This window comes from Rattus norvegicus, chromosome 9 (assembly GCF_036323735.1).
Source record: "Rattus norvegicus strain BN/NHsdMcwi chromosome 9, GRCr8, whole genome shotgun sequence".
NCBI lineage: Eukaryota > Metazoa > Chordata > Mammalia > Rodentia > Muridae > Rattus > Rattus norvegicus.
In genome coordinates this window covers 109,945,636-109,966,864 of record NC_086027.1, presented here as the reverse complement: position 1 = coordinate 109,966,864, position 21,229 = coordinate 109,945,636, and the positions used below count along the sequence as shown (strand labels likewise).

Here is a 21,229-nt window from a genome sequence, read left to right as displayed (position 1 = left end):
GTAAATTGCAAGTTTACTAAAGGAGATCACATCTCTGATCTCTCTTGTTTCCCCTACACAAAGATCAGTCTTTAAAGTTTCGTTATGTTTTTGTTTTGTTGTGTTTTTTTTTTTTTTGTTTTTTTTTTTTTAAGACAGGTTTTTCTCCGTGTAATCCTGACTGTCCTGGAACTCACTCTGTAGACAAAGCTGACCCTGAACTCAGAGATCTGCCTGCTTCTGCCCTAGTGCTGGCATTGAAAGCACATGCCACCATTGCCTGGCTAGTTTTTCAGTAATTGTCAAAGCAGTTGGGATGTGTGAGGTTAGGTACAGGTGCTGCCGTTAACCTTGTAGCATTTGGCTTAGATTTACTTTGAGGGTGAGAACTGTGTACTCATGTGACTCCATGTCACGTTGGCATATCAAATGGGTGCTGCTGGTTAGTGAAAGTTGAACATTGGTCTAAACAAGCCTCCTTACACCAGCTATATTCGTAATGATAGAAATACATTGGGAGGGTCAGAAAGCTGGTGTTGCAGAAAGATGGTTGACCTTGCAAACCTGGACATGAATTTGATCCCTGGAACCCACATAGAGTTGGAAAGAGAGATCCCACTCCACGGAGTTATCCTTTGACCCCACACACACTCACTGTGGCATGTGAAGCCCGGGCAAACACACACTAGCAGGAACCTACTTGGAAATATGCTTGCACTTCTATGGAATTGATCATTCAGAAAGTAACTGCTTTGGGAAACAGATGGGACTGACTATATTTCGGGCTTGTCTAAGACGATTTTAAAAATTATTTGATTCTTCATTGATTCATGCATTCAACTGATCTTTCGGAATGTGTAACATGGGTCAATCTCCTTGATCTGTATATAAATATATCTATATCAATCACATAAATATATGAGGGTTTCACAAAGGCCAGTGTCTTCCAAGCAAAGAGTCAGGCTGCTTTAGAGAGAAGGAAGAGGGGATGGGACTCTTTAGAGATCCCACTTCAAGGGTTTCTGTGGGTCAGCTGGAAGCCTGGACATGAATATTAATAACTGTTGTCAGGTGTGACCATGATTTTATGAGAAGCAAGGAATCTAAATATCGAGGTCACCTGCACACTGGCTTTTAGATGCCAGCTCAGTTAAAAAACAAAATAAAATCTGCACCAGCTTAGGAAAACGAGTGAAGGCTGGAGACTGTGCGGGGCTTTGATCCTTGTGACTCCTCTCTCCCCTTCCATCCCAAACACTCCCCAACACATGGAAGCCATTTAATCAGGGCAGCTTACTTTAAAAGCCTTACTTTATTCTCAGCACCGAGGATCTCATGTTAAGTGATTAAAAAATCATTGAAAGAACAGATGGCAGTAAGATCTGTACAGTGATCGCTTCATTTCACACACACACTCCCCTCTTGACCCACCCACACAACTGTTAAAGTTTTTGCATTAAGATCCGAACTGGTTACAAGGGTCTATGATTATTGGTGTGGAAAAACCCTCATGACTATAAACTATCCAAACGACTAAACAAGTTACGGCCACGTCATTTCTCAGAAGAATTCGTGAATGCAGCTGCCTCTTCAGTGAGTCTGACCCAGCCTCCTGGCTGTAAAACCTTGTGCATATAGTCATTTTGCCTTTAAGATAAAACCATGTTCATGACTCGAGGGCCTGGCTTACTGACATTTGACAGAGAACTATAAACTCTTCTCTCCCTGGGTGGAATTCACTTGGAAGCACTTCAAGAATGTCATTCTTCTTAAGTTTTCTGTTTGGACTACAGGAAGCAGGTACCTGCAGGAGATGAGTTATCCGATTTCTTTCGCATTTTACAAAGCTCTGGAAATCTGCCTTTCCCTACCTGTATTTGTTCTCTTCGTTGCTTTGATAAAAAGGCATAAGCCTGTTGCCACTCTTGTTGGTCACGTCAGAAGCTAGGGTAGAGACATACGACTTGTCTGTCCAAGTCAGGGTTCAGTTGGATCCACAGAGAATGAACGGTTGCGTTCTCGTTCTCTGGTTTTATGGAAGCATTTTGTGGGGCATGCATTTACATAACACAAGGAACCATAGCCAGCCACTGTTAAGAGTAGGCAGGCACACTGAGGGAGTCTGGGTCTGGCAGGATTTTGGGAAACAGATAATTTGGGATTTAGAACTATAGGTAAAAGAAGCAAAACTCAGGCCATTTGCCCAGAAAGGAACAAATCTCAAATGCACAGGTTCTGTAGAGGGTAGGGCTTTTGGCTTTTGGGAGGGCCCCGTACCTCTGTGGGGAGTCACATCGGTAACTAAGGGAGAAGGTAAACAAAGAATGCTAAAGGAAGTTCTTCAAATGGTGGTGATAAAGCAAAGAGATAGGCATTCATTCATTCGAGACTCATCACTGAGCGATGGGCAAGACGGTTAATGCTTTGTTAGCTCATGTGCCTCTCTGCAAAAGGGTCTCCTATGTGTCTCAACTCTGTTCTACACATATGACATAGTCACTGTGTCAAAGAGGAGTCATTGTCTTTATCGGGGTGTGTGTATGTACATTGTGTGTGTGTACACTGTACATGTGTGAGTGTGTGTGTGTGTGTGTGTGTGTGTGTGTGTGTACATTGTGGTTTTAGGGTCTTGGAGGTTACTCTGTTGCCTCTTATCAAGGCTATTGATGACATCACCCCCCAGTTGTTTATGATATCTTAGTCACTTTGTTTTTAAGATCTGAAATGAAAGACGTACCCCTGACCAGCCCTTTCAGCAGTTTTGAGCTAGACGTTAAAGCTAGACAAGTTAAATCTATTGTTAAATTGGAGTTTGGGATTATCTTAGTTCAGCCATCTTGTTTTTCCTTGTCAAGCATAATTCAGTTGGATTTACATAACAAAGTCCATGTCCGAGTGTATAAATTCCCTCTGAGTTTATTTTCTGGGCCCCACCTTTGCAAGTCTCCAGGGCCGTGTTCCCTCTCACACCGGTGAATAGTTGGTAGGGGCTCGACTTAACTGTCCATGATGGCAGTGCCAGGACGGCAGTGCCAGGATGTGCTGTTTTAGAGTGAGCCGAGGGCCCTTGGTACCTTTCATGGGACGCAGAGTAGTGTGGAGGCTTTCCCTTCACACTGCAACTGGAGCACCTGCTCGGTGAGAGGAATCAGCTAAATTACTAGACATAATTGATGTTTGCGCAAAGCACAGAACGTTTGTTTTTCTCTCCTTGTGGTTAATGCTCAGCTTGATAATTTAAACGAGACCTTTTCCTCTCTCTCTTCCCCATCCCTCTCTCTACATTCTATTACACACATTTTCCCCCTTAGCCTCTGTCCCCTGGGCACTACCAGTTTGCTAAGTGCTTCTTATGGAGGGTAATACATTTAGGAAGCAATTTTCATTCAAGATGGTAATGTTCCCGGCCCCCTTTCTAGAGCGGAGGCATCTGAGAGATGCAGATACGACACCGTTATCTTTCCCAAGTAGAGTCGTTTGAAAGTGGATGCACGTAATATATAGTTTTTAATAATCTTTCTGCTCTGGAGCATAAACTGACCTGTGAGCAGGATGGCCCAATGAAGCCCACATTCCTGTAAGCCTGGCTTGGGCAGAGTCAGCCAATTTCAAGGCAGATTAGTGTCAGTGCAGAGAGCGGGATAAACAGGTGGCAGACGTCACTTGAAGAAAAGAGAAGATCCTCTCCTAGGACCCCAGAGTACAGTGGGGGTGACTAGAGTGAGCCTCCCTGTTGTAGGTGCTGACTGTAGGACCACGTGCGGGAAGCCCTGGTAGCTGCCTGTAATGGCTTTTGTTTTTGTTTTTTGTTTTCACAAAACTGAAAATCTAGCTATACCGAAGCAAACAGAAACAACAAACCCAAACCGTAGCTCAGACCATTTAAGCTACTTATAAAATTGAACAGCTTTTCCAGACGCTTATTTGATGTGTGTGACTGATTTTATTTTTTACCAACTCATATTTTTAGGTGAGTTAGCGCAAAGCAGCCAAGGGAGGGGGCGGGGGTAGGGACACTTGGTGAATTTTTACCTTCATCCTTGCACACATTACCTGATGTGACTCTGTCAGTCTGTCTGTCTTCCATCCTTTTCTCCTGTGGGCGAGTTGAGTTGTAGCCCAGTTCCTGGCATCTCAAAGGGGAGTGGCAACTCAAAGGGAGACAACGTCCTCCTAGCTTAGAATTCTATATGAGGAAGACAAGCAGGCGGCCAGTGGCATTGTCTTAGAACCGTGGCCATTGCAATGCGTACCATTTCAGGTTTGGTTTTCCTAACCTTGAAAACCCTAAGTCTAATCTCTGTCCTTTCTGCTCCTCTTTCCCACCCTAGCGTGTAAGTAGGTTAAGAAGTCTTTGGAGAGTCCTGAAATAACTTCCAGGTTTCTTTGGAGGCCAAGAGGCTTCCACGTTTTCTACTTTCCCAATTTTCCATCCAAAGCGGGGGAGGAGGGAAGCCCGTACCTCCTACCAGGCTTGCTGTTTTGTGAGAGTTGTCAAGGTGGGTTGCAGGAAACATTACCGTTTTCTTCAGATGCCTAACCATGTCATTCTGCTTTATTCGTTTTTCTGAGATACAGTTGAAAATAAACGTGATCGCTAATGTGCTGTATTCTTTCGATCTTCATTGACAGGCTGGGAATTTCCCATGAGAAATAACCAAGTTGATCTTTCCGTGTTTATGTAAGATTGCCCCTAGTCATATCTGAGAGACAGCTGTCAGTGTTTCCATTTATTTGTCTAGAAATAGAGGCTTCATTGTATCCCTCAGTGAGACATCAATATGCTTGAAGGATAGAAGCTGTTGAGGGCGAAATTGTCTCTCGAATTTTTCATCAACATTCTTGGTTTCTTTTTTTTTTCTTTTTCTTTTCTTTCTTTCTTTTTTTTTTTTCAGAGCTGGGGACCGAACCCAGGGCCCTGCACTTGCTAGGTAAGCGCCCTACCACTGAGCTAAATCCCCAACCCCACATTCTTGGTTTCTTAAGAACAAACATCCCATTTGGTGCATTTGGGGGCTGGAGAGGGTGCTTCACAGTTTTGAGCACAGGCTGCTCTTACAGGGGACCTGGGTTCAATTCCCAGCACCCACGTAGCAGTTCATAACCAGTTTTATGGGATCTGATGCCGTGTTCTGACAGCAGGCACACATCTGGTACATAGGTATTCATGCAGGCAAAACACTCATACATAGGAAATAAAATAATCCAAAGCAAACAAGAATCTTGGTGCATTGTTATGAATGTAAGACTGTTGGAGAGACTTTCCCATTGGCTTGTATCCTAGGGTTGAAAACAATGTTTCAGCGACCCTTGGTTTTTGATACATACACTGACACAGAAGTAACAATTTGGGCGGAGAGTTAGGAAACAGCTTGTCAGATAGGTGCACAGTGGGGATGTTAGCAGAGTCCATTCTCCTTGGTATGTGGAGGGAGCAGTGTGTCCTACAGTGTTACTCCCTGTTTGTGCTCGTGCTCCCTGCTCCTGTTCGTGAGTCCTCCCTGGACCTCACTCATTCTTTTAGTTGACTTATGCGGGGGGGGGGGAGGGGGGGGAGCATTTTTGTTGTTTTACTCAAGAGTCCTAACTTGAGCTGGAAATGTGTTTTGTAATCCTTTGCCTTGTTCTCTGTGGGAAAACCCAACTTCCTTCTGGCTTCTAGATATGAGGTGCCTTAAAAAAAAAAAAAAAAAAAAAAAAAACCAACCATTTGTGCAAAAAAATTTACTCTGAGTGATTATTCCCATAATTGTAGATCTCTACACGGTGAGTTTTATTTAGGTAGGCAGGCTGTATTCTTAATTGAGCATGATTGAACAAAACAAAAATACCCAAATTTTGAGCCATCCGTGGAGTCAACCGAAGACTTCAGAAACAAAGGAAAGCATTGTAAACACGGTATTCTTCATTCAGGCCGGTGGCATGAGAAGCCACATTTGAGAGGAGGCTCCTGTTCCAGTGTTAACGTGATCGGGATTTGGATGTCAGTCCGATGTTTCTCTCTGAGTGATTTGCTTTGCGTGGAGGGCTTCCTGTCAGTAGCTTTACTCACGGTGCCATCCAGAGCATGAAACATATCAGTGAACTAAACTGTCCCCAACACATCATTTTGTTTGTGCCGTATAACATCTCCCACCGATTTACAGCCATCCAGATGTTCTTACGTAACTTAATGTCTAACCACAGTTCTGAGACATTTAGGGCTAATTTCTGCTATGGCAACATGTCAGTTTCTCTCACAGAAAGGAAAAAAAAATCATCTTTTCCATATTTAGTCACCAACTTGATTTTGAAGGATTCATGAATTTGATAGCGTCCTCTCCTTTTACCCTTGCATTTCGCATAGCCACTTTCGCTTGCCGTAGATCATAGGAACAGTATGGGCCCCCCTGGTTGATTCATCCCAGGTTTATTACGAAAACCATTCGTTCATCTGTATTTTCAGGTCAGACGTAAAGCAGTTCCTAAGGTTTCTGTTCCCGTGTCGGATGGTTTTCCGTTTGCCGGTACGCTGTCTCATTCTCCTTCTGGAAGAGTTTATCTGACTAGATCATCCATCTCTTCCCTGACTTGCCTTAAACTGGCCGCTGTTGTACATAGGGATGGGCAAGAATCAAGACTCTTGAGGGATCGCCATTTTTCCCTTGATGAGAGATTTGACAGGGATGAGTCAGCTCGGAGGCTGGGTGAGAAGGCTTGCTGGCACTCATATTTTGTAAAAGTTAACTTACAATTCCCACCTGCCATCTCTGCTTATGAGGAAGAAGCAGGAGAGTGTACACACTCCCAGTTACAGTGGATATTGTGTCGAAACTCCTTTTTTTCCCCCAGATCCCCTCTGGTTTTTATCCACACTTCTCTGAGTGGTAAAGTTTGTTCCCAGTGTGGATTTTTCACACATTCGTAGCCCAGAGGGTTTGCTCATGTGCTAGTCACCATGTTAGTCATTGGTGCCATTGTGTCAGCAAGTGATGTTTTCCTCATGACCGAGGAATAGTACCCATAAAATACGACCCCCCCCTGCCCCACATTAAAAGTCTTGCTGCTAATCGGACCACTCCGACCTCTCCCCCATCTCTGTAGTTTCTACTCTTGCTTCAGAACTGTGGAATAGATGGGTCATATACATTCTTGTGCTCTGTGTATGAGGCCTCTGTTCGTCTTCCAGCAACTCACTTTGTCTGTCCAGTCATTCATTTCCATAGACACTTATCGAGTCTCTACTAACTACTAGGAGGACCCCTAGAGCTAGCAACTGTGAAAACATGATAGCAGGCATCTCATCAAAAAAAAAAATAGCTGTTAGTAAATGCTGCCACTTGGGAAGAAAAATAAACCAGAGGAATTAATGATGTCCATTAAAAATTTTAACGGCCGAGTTGTATATGAGTGAAGACAGGCCAGTAGTATTTAGAGGGTGGTATTAAATCCAGGTAATGTTTTAAACAGAAACATTCAGGTATTGCATTGAAAGGTTATTTATGCCTAAACAATACATCTGGGGAATCAAATCTCAGGAAACGCAACAGCTCACAACACAGACGATGCTTCGGCCGAAGAGACTAAACATTGGATTCCCACTTTTATCGAAGTGCGGCTTATCTTCGGAGAGAGTTTGGCTCCCTCACATTCAGAAGCAACCAATTTGAGCAGATAGGGTCCTCAATGGATTCTGGTCCCAGTGAAAGTTTCAAGTCACTTCAGAGAATAATTCACGCAGTATTTTCGGCTTAACTGCCTGGTCTCTGTCTCTTGGCACAGAGCTCCCCTTTTTGTAGATTTCCTAAAGGGACTCTGATTGGACCTTTGGGGCAATGTTTTTATACTCCCAGAGCAGCCTGGGCCTTGTTAGTATTTCCCTGGAGCTAATTGAACCTTTGGGAATGTTAGCAGGTAGGTTGTCCCAAGAGGTGAACAAACCCTCCTGGACATTGATGCTACCTAGGTCCACAGTGGATCTTCTGTGAAGGCCTATGCTTGCTCTGTCCTTACCAAGCAAGCAACATTTCCACCAAAGCCACCATTCACCAGGAACTTTTCTGAGAGTAGGCATGGAGCCTTCCATCTAACCCTTGTCTTGGTAGTGCCCGGCTCACCATGGATAATTAACATACCCACATTTAGATTACCACTGATCTCCCAGCATCTCTTATCTTCATATTTTTCTGTTAAGATTACTTCCATCAGAATCAGGATTCTCGCCTGAATAATTGATTTCCTCTATGTTTTGAGTTGCCCTGAATTTAGCCAAGTCTATGCGGCCATTTTCTGGGAAGTTTGTATTAGAGAGGATCACCCTATGATATAGGTGATTAGTTGACTAAGATACCTTTCTTCTCAACTGAATCCTCACATAATATTGTTGTAAGCCTCTTGGATCTTTATGTACCTGAATTTTCCCGGATTACAGTTCGTTATCTCCGTTCTTTATCCCCACTCACATACGCGGTGTTGGGCACATGACCCATCTTGACCGTTAGAGCTTGTCCTGGTGTTTCCCCGTAGGAGGAAATTAAAGTTTTGATCAGGGAAATTTAGAACTTCTGTTGTTACAACCTCTCAAGCCATAAAGGAGCCCTACTAACTACTAGACTCTAGTTATTTACAGCTCTCCTGTTGGAAGGCTAATCTTCCGTTCACCTTGTGTATAGGAGGGAGTGCTGTAGTCTCTGCTCTCGGCCTAGACGGCGGGTAGAAGGGAGAAGGAAAGAAGGAAGAGAAAGAGAGAGGTTGTTCGGGCTTTTCCGTAGTCCTTAGAAATTGTTTACTTTCTCCTTCTGAATCGTTTACTTTGGCCTGGTTGAAAATAACAGTAACGTTTAAAAAGAGGCCCCAAACTATCATCTAAACAGAGATGGGGGTATCTCTTTGCTCTTCCAGAATCTTACCCTCTGTGACCTCTGTCAGAACTCAGGAAGACATGCCATTTGGAGGCCTTCAATGTCTTCCAAAGGCAAAGGCCTGCCTGTTGTTGAGAGTCACTCTTTGTCGAGTGCTGCCTGCCTTTATACTTGTTAAATGAATGACGCGTTGCCACATCCCCTAAAGAACTTGAAAGATTCACGAGTGCAAATAGAAACTGGGCCTCCCTCCTCCGAGATACCCAAAATGTATCATGTCCCCAAATGGAGACATTTGTGTATCACCTTGATAGCACACACACGATGGGCGGTGCTGCCCAGCGCAGGACATCTTCGTTATCTTAATCGTATTTCATTGTATTATGCATTCATCATCTTCCATTAAGTTAATTCACGACGGAAGAAAACGTTGCGTACTAGTAGCATATGCATTCAGAATCGGGAGTGGCAGCAGCCATAACAAATGACCACGCACACTGGTGGCTAAAGGAGCGGCCGCTTTGCATCGTAAGAAACTCTCTCTGCAACTTCGAGCCATGCACAAAAACTATCGGAGATAGTGTATAAAATTATCTTTAGGGTATGCGTGTCCAAAACGTAAGTGAATTTCCTGCTGAGAGTTGGAAATAAGCTTGTGCAAATATTTTAAAAGCTGCACACACACACACACACACACACACAGAGAGAGAGAGAGAGAGAGAGAGAGAGAGAGAGAGAGAGAGAGAGAGAGATACACTTATAGTAGCAAGCCTTTCTGAGAAGGGCTGTTCAACATGCAGCTTAAAGTACCTGTTAGGGGCGGATGAGGCTGGGTCAGTGGATAACTTCCCAATCGTGCATTGTGGAGGAGCACCTGTAAAGCCAGATACCAAACCACATATTTGTAATTCCAATGTACCTACGGTGAGGTGGAGACAAGGTACCTCTGTGAACCCCAGGAACAGCTCCCTTCCATACAAAGTGATAGACAGCAAGTAACCATGGTCAAATATGGTAGGTAAATATGGTGGAAGGCAAGGTCCAAGGTTGCCCCATGGCCTCCACTATGTCATATGTGTGTACCTGCACTCACACAAATGAATGTTAGCCCACGTGAACACGCACAATGCTAAATACATACACCATGCATACACATCAAAGTATCTGTGAGTTCTATCCATCTCTACGGAGTACCCACCATAACTTAGGCCGTGCACTTGGTCAATATACCCTGGCAGGGCAGATATCAGGTGATGCTACAACACCGAAGAGCTTACCAGTCATGTATCATTTTGTTAGAGCCACTGCCATTTCATCTTTGTTAGGTGTCAGTCCGTTTTAATACACTCATCTTCCTTTGTGCGTCATCGACTTGTACCCGTGAACTTCTAATGTGACTTTAGGCCATCTTGGGGAGGTTTGCTGTCCAGGAAATGCTGTCTCTGCTTTTCTTTGTAGCAAGAGGGTTTGAGGTGCCGTCCCTCTCTGATTCCCTTCAAAGTCTGTGATTGGGACAAACCCATAACAGAGACTCAGTCCTCATGACTATATAGCACAGATTCGTCGGCTCCCACAGTGACAGAGCGATATGGGATCTCAGGGGGCCCAGAACTGTGAGTCTGTCTCTCAAGATGTGTGAGGATCTGTTTCCCTAGACTCCTCTCTGTCCTCATTTCCACCCTCAGACAGACAGCTGTACAAGCGAGACTTGAGTCTAAAGCACTGGGACAGCACACGCTACTTGAATGTGACAACTGTTACTGCGTGCTGTAGTGAGCTGTCTGGGGAAATTCAATCCCTGCCGTAGGTCTGGCTGTGGAGCCTCCAGGAGCCCTTGGTCACCAGTGTAGATGGCCTCAGACACTTCTCGTTAGATCTGATATATAATTCCAGCCGGCAGCTTACTCAGATAGCCGAGGTGCTATAGACTAGTGGAATGTTTTTCACTGTTTAGAGCTGTTAACCTCCCTAAAGGCTCAGCATGTCTCTGTTTCTCTTTGTTATTCTTTCATACGTCTCAGGGGTAAGGGACCATGATAATGAAAGATCTCCTAGGATCATATCACAGGGGGGATGAAACTTGAGCAGTTGTGGAAGGACTCAGTTTAAATGATTTCTGTTGCCCCTCTCAGTACCGTACATATAAAACAGCTTAACCTGTGTGAATTTGTTCCGAGGTGAAAAATGGGATGTTTCTGAAGGTTATTAATGAATCTTGGCAACTGGGCCAGTTGGGGAGGAGAGAACCAGATCTAAATTATACACGTTGGCTGGCAGTGTTGTTTACAGCCTGGGTGGCTCAATTGGCAATGGTATCTTGCTACAACTATATACTTTATACGCAGACATAGATTGTAAGATTTTCCTTTTCCATATTATTTTCCAGTTCTATCCAAATTACAGATTTATAGCAAATTTTTCTTTTCTCAGTGTACTAGCTCCATGCTGAGATCTGGAACCCCTGAAGCTATTTGTGTGTTTGTTTGTTTTAAAAGATTTATTTCTTTATTATATAGGACTACACTGTAGCTGTCCTCAGACACACCAGAAGAGGGCATCAGATCCCATTACAGATGGTTGTGAGCCACCACGTGGTTGCTGGGATTTGAACTCAGGACCTCTGGAGGAGCAGTCAGTGCTCTAACCGCAGAGCCATCTGTCCAGCCCTGTTTGTTTTTTAAGACCGCACTAAATTAAGTTCAGAGGGCCCAACAGTTTGCAGAACAATGTGTTCACTAACACAGCCAAACTGTTGTGAGGACTTATCTGGTAGAGTGGTCCAGCAGGATGTGTCTGCCTAGGTGTGGTTGTAGCCCTCTCTCTCTCTCTCTCTCTCTCTCTCTCTCTCTCTCTCTCTCTCTCTCTCTGTTATGGGTATTGTCTCCCGTAAGGTTTTACAGTTGTTCATCCTAAAGTCATCGCTTAGGAGAAGAATTCTTCAATGGAGCAACGTATGTAGCAAGGGAAAAAATGGTTTGATAAAATGCAAACGCTGTTCCCACGCAAGTATTGTTAATTTTAAAATCCAGGCTGGAGTTCGATATATGATCACTACTATCTCCAAGTGGAGCATTGATCATAGTGCTCATAGTCTTGTCAGAAATTTCATGTCTAGTAAGTTTCTTAATTTGCAGTCGGGATTGATTACGGGACAGGAATTCTGTACATTGAAATACCTACATCACTATCGGTACTTGGCAAGTTCCTTTAAAAGCCAACTTATTTTTGGCACCTTCATCTATGTGCACGCATGTGCTCCAGCTGCCTCCGAAGTCCAGGACCTGCTATAGTTTAGGGTGAGCGGTTAAAATACTTACAGATAAAGACTTTGGTTACAAGTATTCTGAGTTGTAGCTAATTAGCATTCTGCGGCTTCCTTGCGGAGTTGGAATATTGTGGACAGCCGGAGAGAGTTTGATCAGTAAGTGGAATCTGTAAATGAAAGGCCATGAGTGCAGCTGTGCAGCCCAGGCCGCTGAGGTCCGAGGAGGAAGGCTCTGCTGGAAATGAACCAAGAGCACAGCCTCCGGTGCATGGGACATTTCCACCAAACAGTGAACTCACCATGCTTGTGTTAAACGAACTTACTGAGTCCTCACACTGCTGATTTCGGGGGTTGGTCAGAAGGACAAACAAGGGCACCACGTACTGCGGCTTTTAATTCTTTTTTCCTACCGCACGTGGTGCCGTTTTATGAAAGAGAACGTTTTCCTACCTTTTCTTTTGAAAGATAGATATCTGTTAGGAATCCTGCAGCCTCTAATACATCACGCAGGTCTAAAGGGAAAAGGATAGCAAGCCTCCTAACACTTTAAACAACAGTAATAATTACAGTAAGAGGCACTGTTTCCTCCTGCTGCATGCTAGCTCTCGGTATACGTATGCCTTACTTACTTCTCTCAGTCCTCAGATGTCTTATCTTGCTCAGTATTACGTAGTTGGATGATGGGGAAGCCAAAATTCCAATCCAGATGTGGTTATGTCTAAAGTCTTTACTATTATGATTATATAGACGATTTTTACCACGGCACCCACATATATAAACGGAGGGCAGAATTAGCATTTAATATCCAGAGTTGGAGGAAAGAAAGAACAGAGCAGGTTTGTGCATGGTATGCACTAGGCACACGGAAAGTGGCCGGTCTGATTAGGATTATGTACTTTTTTTTTTTTTTTGGTTCTTTTTTTCGGAGCTGGGGACCGAACCCAGGGCCTTGCGCTTCCTAGGCAAGCGCTCTACTACTGAGCTAAATCTCCAGCCCCGATTATGTACTTTTGATGTGGGTCTCTCTCTCTCTCTCTCTCTCTCTCTCTCTCTCTCTCTCTCTCTCTCTCTCTGTGTCTGTCTGTCTGTCTGTCTGTCTGTCTGTCTCTCTCTCTCTCTCTCTCTCTCACACACACACACACACACACACACACACACACACACACACACAAACACTCATGACCACGTTGGAAGGGAGACAGACACAATCTAGCATGGTCTTATTGATTTTTTTTTCCCTTTTGGGATTTGGAAGTTGGAAACATTGTTGAAGCCCTGGGTAGTGAGGGTGAGGTTTCCCTGCCCTGGTCTAAGTGAGCTCAAATCATCGAAGACTTGTTTTCAGTTTCAGTGGGGCTTTTCCTTTTGTGGGTCAAGTTGCTGTTAGGTTCTCTCCACTGACATAAGGATGTGGTCACCAAATGTCCATGGGTGTGAGCGTGTGTACTGGGGACAAGCAAAAATCCTGTCACCGTTGCTGTGGGCTAGGTGCGTGTACGTGTAAGGATGACCACTCCTCCTTGGTCCTCTGACTTAGCTTGTTTTATCATTTTTATGATATTCTGTGACCCCTTGGTATTCATCGTGAAAACATATTCTTCCTTGTTTGCTTCCTCCTGATCAGAACAGGCAAGTTTTTTTTTTGTTGTTTTTTTGCTTTTTTGTTTGTTTGTTTGTTTTTTTGTCAGCTCATGGGTCTGGCTGGGATCCAGGGTAGCTTCTCCGTTCTTTGTAACCCCCTCCCTCAAGCCACAACTTCATACTGACTGCAATAAATATTTCTCAACTTTGAGAAAGGAAGCTCACGGTTACCTCAGACTTCGTGGGTTTTGGCCTAGTCTACATGCATAACTCGTTTAATTGGCTCATAACTAGATTAATTAGCTTGTGTTCTACCTGGCTGAGGTTGCACGCTTCTCTGGGAACAGCTCTCTCTCTCTCTCTCTGTTGCATCTTCTCAACACCTAAGCATTTAGTGCATTCCTGTCAGCTGAATGACTGCTGGCGGGAAACCAGGGAGTTAGGTAAAAAGTGCCAATACGATTGTGCTTATACTCATCCATTAACAGCTCAGCTGTTTGAGGGGGGAGAGCAAGACTGTCGCCAGAAAGTTTAGAATTTGAGGGAAAACCTTTTAGAATCTCATCAGGACCCAGGCTGCGTTCTTTGATCAGTTGAGGGGGAAGAAAAAATAGCAATTGTCAGGCATAACCTGAGGAATCTGTGGAAATCTTCCACCATGATGCCTGAACCCCAGCACTCCGAGAAAGGTCTTCTCCCTCCTGTGGATGAGAGACAATACGCTTCCGATGCAGCCGGTGATATAATTAAACTTTTGAACCACATGCATGACTTTCGGGCAGAGAGAGTGGCTAAAGCCCTGTGTCTAACGTGATTGAAGGGTGGAATCCAAAGCAAGGCTCTTCCAACTAATCTCTCCTTTCAAAATTCTCAAGAAGCTGGGCCTTCTAGGGGTCCAAAGTTTACAATAAAACCCTTTTATACTTAAAATGTCATCAAAATACTATGGGCCAGCTCTTCCTGAAACACGAAGGGGTAAGCCGGTCCATTCTTCCCTCTTGACATTTGGTCTAATTCTATCTCAGATAAGTGGGTCTTGGATGTAATCCAGCTAGAGTGGGGTGGGGGGATCCTTAAGTGTCTCCGTTTCCACCCGCTTTCTGTATCGGAAAGGGGCACATTCTTCTTCTACTTGGACGTCCATCAGGGATACCTGATATTTAGATTTCTTAGGAACTCCAAAATGTCCATAGGCACAACATCCCTGCTGGGAGACCGTCTTCATTTGGGAATGATAAATTCCCCACTTTCCCAGGTTACTTTCTCAAGCCAGGCCTGGGTTTTGTGTTTACAAAGGGCTTGCTTCAGAGTGCCCAGGTGGTGGTGGTGCCTCCGAAAGCTCCCCGGAGGAAATTCCCAGCAGCATCTACGTTAGTCATTTTGCAGGTGAAAGGCACTCTGATTTGCATTTCACAATCTGATCTTGCTGCCAGCCAAGGGTGAAAGTCTGGTGCAACTGGCCACTGGATCTTTTCAAATGAGGAATGAAATGCAGATATTAACTCTTTAAACAAGTCTCGCAGGCTGGGGTGGGTAGGCAGGTTGGAACAGGTTCCTGAGTTTTGGAATGGAAATAACCCTTGGAATGTGGGGCGTGGTGGGGGAAACGACCTAGAGATGGTTGGGCAGAATGGAGGTTGGACAGGATTTTATCCCACCTCCCTTACGACAGCAGCTGTTTTCCTGGGATTTGGAAGGGAGGGGGCTCGGTATTTGAGGGAGCTCTCTGGATGTGTTCTCTCATCACCCTGAAGGAAAGAATTTGGAAGTTAAAATTTGTTAGTCTTTATAAACAGCCAGTATATTTCCCCCTCACAAGCCTGTGCCAGACATGCTGGACAGACAGCGCGAATTGTTCGAGTCGTGTTATAAAACTTTGTTTTAGCACCAGTAAGTACAGGAATCTTTGTTCCTCCTTAATATTTCTACCACGCTCTTCACAGATGAAAATGGAAATGGGGAGGCCTTGAACTAGTCTTTCTCTAAGACAATTAAAAAGAAATGTCAACGGGCTCCTGATGACGGATTTCTAAATGTAACTGTGTTGTATTTAGCACGTTGCAGAATTGATTCTACGAATAGGGTTGCAGATTAACCTTTCCACAACAGACTGGAAAAATGATCACTTGAAATCATGGTGCCCCTAATAGCATTCTTTGTAGCAATCAGGGCTAATCTGCTTGTGGGCAGTCGTGTTATTAGCTCATTTCCTTAAGCTGTTTCCGAACCTCCTTATCTGATTGCCAAGATGGCCCCGGCTATTGGGTTGGAGAACAGTCCCTTTGCGTGTAAGGCATTTTGTTTTTGCTTAAAAAAAATGACTATGGTAATGGGGATGGGAGAGACAATTCTGTGAGAACACACTACAAGACAAGAAAAGATCCATTTGGAAGAACTCAGTTTTGAACTCTGCCAATGTGTTTAGAGAACTGCGTGCTTTACATAGATGAGATCTGGTCTGTCGCCATTAATGGCGTCCTCGGGTGAGTGTTTTATGTGTTCATTAAATTACTGTTTGTCCCGCATTTCCTCCTTTAGGAAATGAAACAGTGAGCACAAAAGAAATTAAATAAACCCCTCCCCCCTTTTATGGCCTTTGCGGTTTCCACAAAAACTTTTATTCCTGGGGACCTCAAAGTGTATTTGCTGTTGGCAAATGTGAATGTTCTCTTACCTAAATGGTTTTAGAAGCTGATGGAAACGGGTCCTGCCAAACAGAGGCTCTGAAATCTCTCCCTTCTTAATAGCTTGAATAGCTTCTAAAGTTTTCATTTCTCTGGCTGGATGTTTGCTGGGAGGATGCAGATTGGAAAGAGGGACCTTAATTCCGCACTGTTTGGTTTGACTGTGCACGGTGTTTCTGCAGTAGTTTATTTCGTAGCTTTCAGGATTACCAGCTGTCCAGACTCTCTTGTCAGCAGAGAAAACTAATAGCAGTTCTAGACAAGGCCTCCCCACTTCTGTTTTCCTCTGTGAAGAGTGTGGTAAGAAATATTAAGAAGGAACAGAGTATCTAAGTGTGCCTGTACTAATTGGTGCTGAAACAAAGTCATTAATGGGTTCATGTGGTTCCTAGAGGGGAGGTCTTTCAGGTGGATACCATGTTTTGGTGGCCACAGAGCAATCCAAGCATCGGGGAGGGTATCCACTTACCTGCCTGGATTTTAAGTGTAGTTATAGGCTCCTAAACATTTTACCAAGGTCAGTCTGTTTATAAATATGCTATTTTCCCTAATTATTCAAAGATTCCTTCCTATGTGATATGGGAAGAATGTTTACTATTTATTTATTTTTTTATGTTATGAACTGTTTTTCCTCTCTCAGATCTTTAGCCACCTGTTGTTTCTGCCTTCAGAAGAAAACTGAAGGAAAGTTCAATTACATTATTCTGCGTTACATTTGAAGACTTGGTGTAAAGGGGACACTGTGTGATGTCAGGAGATGGTTCTTCATGTTAGCATCAGCAGAGTGAAGTAATTGCCCTCTGCTGTGGTTTTGTACCCAACGATACAGGGTGCCCTTCAGCGCCCTCGGTGATGACACATAAAACAAATTTCGAACGGTGCGTGCAGTGAATGTGGTGTGACTGCATTTTTTAATGTGTAAGTAGGCTTAGGTTTTTATCCCCCTTATCTTAAGCCCCCGTCAAGATCAAACTCAAGCGAGCATTCACATCCACAATTGAATCTCGCCAGCTTTTTTCTTTAAGTTAACATCAGTTCAAACTCTCCCTACTGCTTCTGTCAATAGATCTTTTAAAGGCAGGCATTAGAGTTAAGTTTGCCTTTAGTGTTTTCCCCCCACACTGCATAATGTCGAGCGCAAGGGCTTCTTTTAATAGGCATTAGTTAAGGCCAAGAATTGGGTAGACATTTGTGAAGGAGACTTGAAGTTGGGAACAGAACTGGTCTTTATAGTTTTTTCCATGGGGGGAAATCTTCTTAGGAGAATAAAGGCTGCCTGCTAATCTCCTACCATCTGGAGAATGAAGAAGCCAGAGGTTGTTGGCACCAGGTCACATCCCTTATGTAAACTGTCAAATTCTTTTCATATTAATGGCATATTGAGTTTAATCTGAGGGGTATCAGACAGAGCTTATTTATTGATATTCTCTCTCTCTCTCTCTCTCTCTCTCTCTCTCTCTCTCTCTCTGCAAGCAATGTTTCTCAGTATTGTTACAATATGAGAGAAAGACATAGTGTAGCTTAAAAAACAAAAAACAAAAAACAAAAAACAAAAAAACCAAGTTGGCTTCTTGAGAGATGGCTCATGGTCCCTTGTGCTCCCACATGACTTACTGTTGTGCTGTCTGAAGCCATGAATAGACGTCTTCCGGGTCCTTCTAGACAACCTTTTTATATCTGATTTTATTGAAGCAAGTTGGACTACCTACTCCCTCAAATCAGTGTGAATTCCAGTTGATAGTCATTGTGGTTACCCCACATTTGAAATGAAGTGAGCCCGATTCTGTCTTTCCTAGAGAATAGATGTGCGTGCGAGTGTGAGTATAGCTGTGTAGTTTGGAGCCTTTGGACATGTGGGATGACTAAAGTCACCCCAAGTCTCATGGGTCATCTACAGTCTAAGTGGCAACCAATAAAAAGTTCTTTGCATTTAAATATAATTATGAAGACCTCTGGCTTTCTGCAGACACAGGGCCAGGTAGACTACAGAGGTCTTAATAGCTCTATTCAGAGAAGCATTATTCCCCAAACGGGTCCAGATTGACCGTGTTCGTTGTGAAATTGTTCAGTTCCCCTTCTCATAAATAATAATAAGCCCACATTCTCGTTCTCACAGCCTTTGGTAGGTAAACAGCATCTTTGGAGAGGTAGATGGTCCCTCTCCAAGCTGCCTCACGGAAAGCTCATCATGCTCTTCCTCAGGATGCTTTTCTACGGGACCAGCAAGGGGTGAATAAAACACACTCTTGAATCAAATACTGTCCACGTAGGACATGTTGACAAAAACACAGCTGACGTCCAGCAAGCGTTCTTCGAACAAGCACATTAGAGAATGACTGCAAACTGCCTCATCCCGGTCGGCTTCCAGTTGCAGAAGAAACACAAAGAACCAAAACCTAAACATTTCAGCAAACTGGATCCAATAACGAGCAAGCACACCGCGTTATGTATGGCGATTTCTTTAAAATTCCGAAATAAGGGAATTTTTTTTCCACGGGTCCTGTATCCCACGGGTGTTCCTTCTTACCCCTGGGTTTCACATGGAAACTAGAAAATGAAAACCAGACCCAGTGACCCAAAGGGGATGAAGCGTGTTTGTTTTCTCCATTATGTTTCTCTGCTCACGCCTAGATGCCTTGCATCCCTGTCCCCCGTGTTTGAAGTCCAGGGCTGGGAACAGACATGAAATTGAGGTCCCAGGGAGAAGCCAAGTTCAGCCTGAGCTGGTGAACTCCCGAGACTAAGGGCGTAGAACTTGAGCTAAAGACGCTCGAGTATGACGTTTCTGTCAGGAGTGCAGAGACCTGTGTGCCTCTACAAACAGGTTTCTTTGTGGTAGTCTCGGTGCCAGGCACCGGCTGAATCCCGCTGCAGGTTTCCTTGGGTAACTAGCTCAAATGGGCAGCAGTGAGTTTAAACACAAGCCCCAGATTAGAAAGCATTTTCAACCCAGGGCGTTTTCCTGGAATTTTTTTGGGGGAGAGGGGAGGCGACAGTGTGCTGATGTTATGAAACATTTGCTTTATTTTGTAAGAGGCCAAACAGAATGAAATGGGTGAGAGGGAAGCAGAGACTCTGGAAGGGCAGCTCATTAAAAAAAAAAAAAAAAGTCTGTGCTCCTAGCAGCTCACACAGAAGTGGGGTGGGGGGTGGGGGTGGGACCGTGGGAAGGCAAGGCTGACTCTAGGCCACTCTCTGGCAAGGCGCTCTGTCTCATGTTCGAATGTGTTTTAATCCTAGGCTGCTCTGTCATGTGCTCGGGACCTTAAGTAATTACTATTAAGAATGTCACGGTAAACCGGAGCCATTAGAAGGATAGTGGAGATTTAGTCCCACAGTCAAGTGCTATAAACATGTGAGTGTAATTTAGGAATCCTTTCTGTGGCTGGGCCCGGCAACATGGCCTCTTTCCTCCCAGGCTTCCAACTTCTCACCTGCAAAGCAGCAATCAGCCTAGTCATTCTTTCCAGCCGCCTTGTAATTTATCAGACGGCAGAGAACCGTGACGGAGGTAGATTGTGGTTGGGGCGGCGACCCGCACCTTTTGCTCTTTTTGTGTGCTGTGTGCTGTGCGCTGGACTCGCCCACCTAGCCCTGCCCGGTTCTCTGTGCTGTGCAAGCACTTCTAAGCCTGCTCTGTAGAGACCAAGAGGCGGAGTTCAGAGTGGCGGCCAGCAGGGGGTGCCCTTGCCAGATAAGAACAGGTTTTTTTTTTTTTTTTCCTTTTCCTTTTTCTTCAATACCAGCACAGCACACATCACATACTCTGCTATCCTGTCCTTTTTAAATTAATTTGGCTCAAGGTTCGACCCCAGAAACATTTTGCTTTGTGCTCCAGCTCCCGGGCCACACCTGTCTGACAAGTCCGTTCACATCACTGTTTTCCGTTTCCGGCACCTTAGCTGCCAGATGGTCACCTTTTACTTAGAAACTGGAGAGTGGTTTTCTTTCTCTCCTTCTGTATCACAGGTCAAGCTGAAGGGCACAGTCACCTGCAGGGAACAGGACCCAGTGTGTTACACTGAGCATTTGGCTGTTTTACATGACCTCACCATAGAGGAATGTCTCTCCAAGGGAAGGAAAAACCTGTTTCGTTAGAGCGACCCACAACTTTGTTTTTCTCTCTCCTCAGGGTGACAGTCTTTTGGCTCCTACCAGTGGGTATACACTGGAAAAGTGAGAAAAGAGTCTGAAAACTCCATGGGTGGACGGTTGTTCATCCTTTCGACTTCTCGTTGGAAGGGCTGTGTCTGATTCCCTGGGTGACTCAGTATTTCAGACAATCTAAACCTGTGTGGTTAGCACATTGGCGCTCTCTCTCTCTCTCTCTCTCTCTCTCTCTCTCTCTCTCTCTCTCTCTCTCTCTCTCTCTCTCTCTCTCTCTCTCTCTCTCTCTGCACGTGGTGAGTAAGTGGTAGATGATAGTCTATCGGGGTGGCGACTAGAGGAAGCATTTTGTTACTTCAAAGCTTGGTTTGGATGAACTTGGTGCCTGGACTTTATTGGATAAAGCTCTCCCAGCCAGCCCAGCCGTCTGCACGGGAAGAGTTCCCAGCATGCACTGGGGCTTGTTACCAGATGCCATGCTCTATCAGGAGAGCCTTTTCTTGACTGCCTGAGCCACTAGGTTCCTGTGCCCTCTGCTCTGCTGGATGACAAGCTCCCCCCCCCCCCCGGGAGCCCCTGCACTAGAACGAGTCCCACTCTGGCTGAGGCGGAATGGGGAGCAGAACCCGCAGCCGGTACTGCTGCAATAGGCTTTAGTCTGTGAGCCCTCCTCTGCACCCTGTCCTCTGCTTGTGGGTCCCAGTTCTCTGTTAGTCCTCAGACAACCATGGCTCCTGAATCACTGCTTCCTGTTTCACACCTAAAAGGGGAAG

At 44.6% G+C, this 21,229-nt stretch overlaps 1 protein-coding gene across 5 annotated transcripts in view; it reads left to right on the top strand.

The window, feature by feature from the left end:
• The window catches only part of Efna5 (ephrin A5), a 278,611-nt gene that overhangs the window by 75,532 nt on the left and 181,850 nt on the right, over positions 1–21,229 (top strand).